This window comes from Mus caroli, chromosome 18 (assembly GCF_900094665.2).
Source record: "Mus caroli chromosome 18, CAROLI_EIJ_v1.1, whole genome shotgun sequence".
Classification (NCBI taxonomy): domain Eukaryota; kingdom Metazoa; phylum Chordata; class Mammalia; order Rodentia; family Muridae; genus Mus; species Mus caroli.
The window spans coordinates 15,625,465-15,631,728 of NC_034587.1; the positions used below are offsets into that span (position 1 = coordinate 15,625,465).

The 6,264-nt window shown below is 38.4% G+C and overlaps 1 pseudogene; it reads right to left on the reverse strand.

Annotated features, from left to right (window-relative positions):
* Positions 1-4,804: 4,804 nt before the first annotated feature.
* On the reverse strand, positions 4,805-5,798 carry LOC110284882 (annotated as a pseudogene).
* Positions 5,799-6,264: the final 466 nt, after the last annotated feature.

The following is a 6,264-nucleotide window of genomic DNA, read 5'->3' on the forward strand; positions in this document are numbered from 1 at the left end:
GGTTTTGTTTCAGGACTTTGAAGTGAAAGATTTTATCTTTTGTCTTTATTGCTTATGACAGTGATGATTCTTTCAGAGTTTTCGAATAAAATAAGTATAAATAAAGTACTACATAAAACATACATATGGTTGTCTTCCTAGTGGAATCACTTGATGAGAATCAATGCCATTTTTTTCTTTTTATTCTATTCATATCAATTTCAGATCACTTTCTTATTAGAGAAATTGATTTTTAGTCAACTTTGAAATACAATTTCTTATGACTTATTCATTTTACATGGATGCAAATATATCTATTGCACAATAACTCAAAATCATGAATGGTGATATTTTAAAATAGTAAAAAAAAAAAAAAAAGAAACAAACAAAGCAAAAAACTTCAGTACTGTCAGAGAAACAAATAGCCAAATAGTTTACTTGAAATAAATATATTTGCACTTCCAATCTGCCATCTGTACCCATGAGCTGAGGTTGAACCACAGCCTGCTCTCCACGTTCCCGATAGGAGAGCACTGTTCTCCCAGGAGTGCTTTTACTCCTGGGCTTGGAGGTGAGATAGTAACGTTCTCTCCAATAACTGTGTGGAACGTGGCAGTCCAGGCGTATAGGGGGCACAAGATCAGTGAAACAGCTGGGACAGGATATTTCCAGTTGCCATCTGTACCCAGAACTTGTGCTGTTCCATAGCCCTCTCTACACAAGTTACAACAGGAAAGAGCTCATAACCCAGGAGTGCCAACACAGGCTTACAGACCACTGGCCAGAGACAGCAAGAACATCTAATACCAGAAATAACAAGATGGCGAAAGGCAAATGGAAGAATCTTACCAACAGAAACAAAGACTGCTTGGCACCATCAGAACCCAGTTCTCCCATCACAGCAAGTTCTGGATTCCCCAACACACCAGGAAAGCAAGATATTGATTTAAAATCATATCACATGATGCTGATAGAGGATTTTAAGAAGGATATAAATGACTCCCTTAAATAAATACAAGAGAAAACAAGTAAACAGGTAGAAGACTTTAAGAGGGAACACAAAAATCCCTTAAAGAATTACAGGAGAACACAGGTTAACACATAGAAGCCCTTACAGAGGAAACACAAAAACCCTTAAAGAATTACAGGAAAACACAATGAAACAGGTGAAGGAATTGAACAAAATTGCATCTATGTCTCCTGATTTCTTTTCTAGGTTTTCTAGATTCTGGATAGTTTTGTTCAATTCCTACACCAGAGTCTACAAATGGAAGTAGAAACAATGAAGAAATCACAAAGGGAAACAACTCTGGAGATAGAAAACCTAGGAAAGAAATCAGGAGTCATAGATGCAAGCATTGCCAACAGAATCAAGAAACAGAAGAGAGAATCTCAAGTACAGAAGATATTACAGAAAACATTGACACAACAATCAAAGGAAAATGCAAAATGTAAAATGATCCTGACTCAAAACATCGAGGAAATCTAGGACACAATGAAAAGACCAAACGGAAGGATAATAGGTAGAGAAGACAGCAAATGTTCCCAAATTAAAGAGCCATTAAATATCTTCAACAAAATTATAGAATAAAACTTCCCTATCCTAAAGAAAGAGATGACCATTAACATACAAGAAACCTATAGAACTCTAAATAAATTGGACCAGAAAAGAAATTCCTCCTATCACATAACAGTCAAAACACCAAATGCACAAAACAAACAAACAAAAAGAATATTAAAAGCAACAAGGGAAAAATGTCAAGAAATATATAAAGATAGACCTATCATAATTATACCAAACTTCTCACCTGAGATTATGAAAGCTAGAAGATTTTGGGCAGATGTTATACAGACCCTAAGAGAACACAAATGCAAGCCCGGGTTACTATACCCAACAAAATTCTCAATTAACATAGATGGAGAAACCAAGATATTCCATGACAAAAAAAAAAAAAATTACACAATCTCTCTAGTAAACTAGCCCTTCCAAGGATAGTAAAGGGAAAACTCCAACACAAGAAGGTAAACTATACCCTAGAAAAAGCAAGAAAATAATCTTCTTTTAAGAAACCAAGAAGAAGATAACCACAAAATCATAATTCCATCTCTAGCAACAGAAATAACAGGAAGCAACAATCTTTTTTCCTTAATGTCTCTTACTATCAATGGACAAAATTCTCCAATAAAAGACATGTACTAACAGACTGGATACATAAACAGGACCCATTATTTTGCTGCATACAGGAAACCCACTTCAATGACAAAGACAGACACTACCTCAGAATAAAAGGCTGGAAAACAATTTTCAAAGCACATGGTCCCAAGAAACAAGCTGGAGTAGCTATTCAAATATTGAATAAAGTTGACTTTCAACCTAAAGTTATCAGAAAAGATTAGTAGGGACACTTCATATTCAAATGAAAGAATCTACCAAGAAGAACTCTATTATAAATACCTATGCTCCTAAAGCAAGGGCACCCACATTAAGAAATGAAACTTTACTAAAGCTCAAAGCACACATTGCACCACACACAATAATAGTGGGAGATATCAATACCCCACTCTCAGCAATGGACAGATCATGGAAATGGAAACTAAACAGGGACACAGTGAAGCTAACAGAAGTTATGAAACAAATTGACTTAACAAATATATAGAGAACGTTTTATCCTAACACAAAAGAATATAACTTCTTCTCAGCACCTCATGGTACCTTGTCCAAAATTGACAAACTATTCAATCACAAAACAGGCCTCAACAAATACAAGAAGATTGAAATAATCCCATGCATCTGATCAGATCACTGTGGTGTAGGACTGTTCTTTAATAACAATATAAACAATAGAAAGCCCACATACACATGAAAACTGAACAACACTCTACTCAATGATAACTTGGTCAAGGAAAAAATACAGAAAGAAATTAAAGGATTCTTAGAATATAATGAAAATGAAGACACAACATGTCCAAACTAATGGGACACGATGAAAGCAGACCTAAGAGGAAATCTCATAGCCCTGAGTGCCTCCAGAAAGAAACTTGAGAAAGCATGCACTAGCAGCTTGACAGAACATCTGAAAACTCCATAACAAAAAGAAGCAAATTCACCGAAAAGGAGTAGAGGGCAGGAAATATTCAAACTCAGGGCTGAAATCAACCAAGTAGAAACAAAAGGAACTATAAAAGAATCAACCAAACCAGGAACTAGTTATTTAAGAAAATCAATAAATAAACCCTTAGCCAGACTGACTAGAGGGCACCGAGACAATATTCTAATTAACAAAATCGGAAATGAAAAGNGAAATAACAGCAGAATCTGAGGAAATCCAAAAAATCATCAGATCCCACCTGATTAACAATTTCAGCAAAGTAGCTGGATTTAAAATTAGCTCAAGCCAGGTGGTGGTGGCGCGCGCCTTTAATCCCAGCAATTGGGAGGCAGAGGCAGGAGGATTTCTAAGTTTGAGGCCAGCCTGGTCTACAGAGTGAGTTCCAGGACAGCCAGGGCTACACTGAGAACACTGTCTTGAAACAACAACAACAAACAAACAAAAAATTTAACTCAAAGAAATCAGTGTCCTTCCTCTACACAAAGGATAAACAGGCTAGAAGAAATTAGGGAAACAACAACTTTCACAGTAGTCACTAATAATATAAAATATGTTGGTGTGACTCTAATTAAGCAAGTGAAAGATCTATATGATAAAATCTTGAAGTCTCTAAAGAAAGAAATCAAAGAAGATCTCAGAAGATGGAAAGATCTCCCATGCTCATGGATTGGCAGGACTAATATAGTAAAAATGGCTATCCTGCTGAAAGCAATCTACAGATTCAATGCAACCCCATCAAAATTCCCACTCAATTCTTCATAGAGTTAGAAAGAGCAATTTGCAAAATCATTTGGAATAACAGAAAAACTCAGGATATCAAAAACTATTCTCAACAACAAAAGAACTTATGGGGGAATCACCATCCCTGACCTCAAGCTGTATTACAGTGCAATATAAAAATTGCATGATATTGGTACAGAGACAGACAGATAGATCAATGGAGTAGACCTGAAGACCCAGAAATGAACCCACACATCTATGGTCACTTGATCTTTGACAAAGGAGCTAAAACCATCCAGTGGAATAAAAGAGAACATTTTCAACAAATGATTCTGATCCAACTGGTGGTTAGCATTCAGAAGAATGGAAATTGATCCATTCTTATCATCTTGTAGACAGCTCGAGTCCATGAGCGTAAAGGACCTCCACATAACACCAGATACACTGAAACTCATAGAAGTGAAAATGGGGAAGAGCTTCATACACATGGGCACAGGCAAAAGTTTCCTGAAGAGAACACCAATGGATTATGCTTTAAGATCAACAGTAGACAAAAGGGACTTCATAAAATTGCAAAGCTTCTGTAAGGCAAAGGATACTAAGAATAGGACAAAATGGTAACCAATAGATTGGGAAAAGGTCTTTACCAATCCTACATCTGATATATGGTTAATATCCAATATGTACAAAGAACTCAAGAATATAGACTCCAGAGAACTAAGTAACCCCATTAAAAAGGGGGTACAGAGCTAAACAAAGAATTCTCAACTGAGAAGTACTGAATGGCTGAGACAGTGGGACTGCCACACTAACCAGGTTACCACTACACAAGTACCACTACACAAGTACCACTGGGCAGAACTGTGGGAACTGAGATATTTCCTCACACTACCTCAACACAATTGTACTAACCACAGCTCAGATGAGAAGTGTGTCGTCTCCATAGAAACCCTGTTGCAGCCTGGACAGTGAAGTGTCAGGACACTGGGAAGACATTAGAACTGCAGCTCCTGCTGGATTCCCCAGAGGGTATCTGCACTCTTCTTCAGATGGGCCTCTTCCTCGGGAGTCAGTGTCACCTTCACAACATCCGAGATTCCATTTTGTCCCTGGATACATGAGACACTGAGGAAGACATCACCATTATTCCATAGAGACCCTTAATCATGGTGGAAATTGAATGCACCCACCTAAGGTTTTTCATTATGCTCTCAGCCAAATCTGCCACAGAGAGGCCAGTGGTCCAGAATGTGCAAACTTTCAGCTTGCTCACCTCATATGCACTGTCCACCACCTGCTTGTGAAACATCCATCCACTGCTCTTTATCTGCATCAGTGCCCAGTTCTGGGTTCAGAGAATTCAGGGAGATGCCAGCAATGTTCACAACCCTCCACGCAGGCACACTGGAGTCACCATATTCTCCCAGGACCCAGCCATGACACCTTAGCAGGAGAACCCCCAGCCTTTCTCCCATCAGGTAACGGAACTGAGCTGAATCCAGATTGCAAGCACTCGGATTTTGGGAAAGGCACTGATTTACCAAGTCACGTAGGTCAAGATATCCACTGGATTTGAGACTATCTCAGCAGCTTGCAGTGTGGACTGTAGTGCCCAATATTGAGAATGATGAACTTGAAGATGCTCACGTTTCTCTGGACCAGGTTGAGTCCGCTCTCTCCCTCATGCTGGTGGCCCCTGCTGTGATGATGACCAGCTTGGAGTTTGCAGTCACAATTGTCTTTGCTGGAGACAATTTTTTGTGTTTTAAAGAAGAGACTGCCATGCTGGAGATCCATCATCTCTCCCTTTATCTTGTCTTTCATGACTTCAACAAGGGCAAGCTAATCTGCCAAGTCCTTCATTAAGACACTGATAGCACAAGCCATGCCAATAGCACCAGCCCCAACAACTATAATCTTGTTTTGGGTGACCTGTTCTTCCTTAAGAAGATTTATAATCAGCTGGTCCTTGAGGGTTGCCATCTTAGACTTTGAATCTTTTGAGGCAACTAGTACATGATGGGGTAGGGGTGGGGGAGGGGTTGACAGGTGAACAGCAGCAGCTTGACTAGAAGTTCACATCTTTGAAGAAGAAATCAGAAGGTGGAAATACCTGCCATGTTCATGGATACGTAGGATTACCATACTAAAAATGGCCGTTTTGTCAAAAACAATCTACAGATTCAATGCAATTTCCAACAAAATTCTAACACAATTCTTTACAGACTTCAAACAACAATATTCAACTTCATATAGAAAAATAAAAATCCAGGATAGCTAAAACAATCCTGTACAATAAAAGACCTTCTGGAGGTATCACAAGCCCTGATTTCAGACTGTTCTACAGAGCAATAATATTAAATACTATATGGTATTGCAGCATAAAAACAGACAGGCTAATCACTGGTAATAAAAGAGACCCACTAGGGTTAAAGAGATGGCTCAGTAGTTAAGA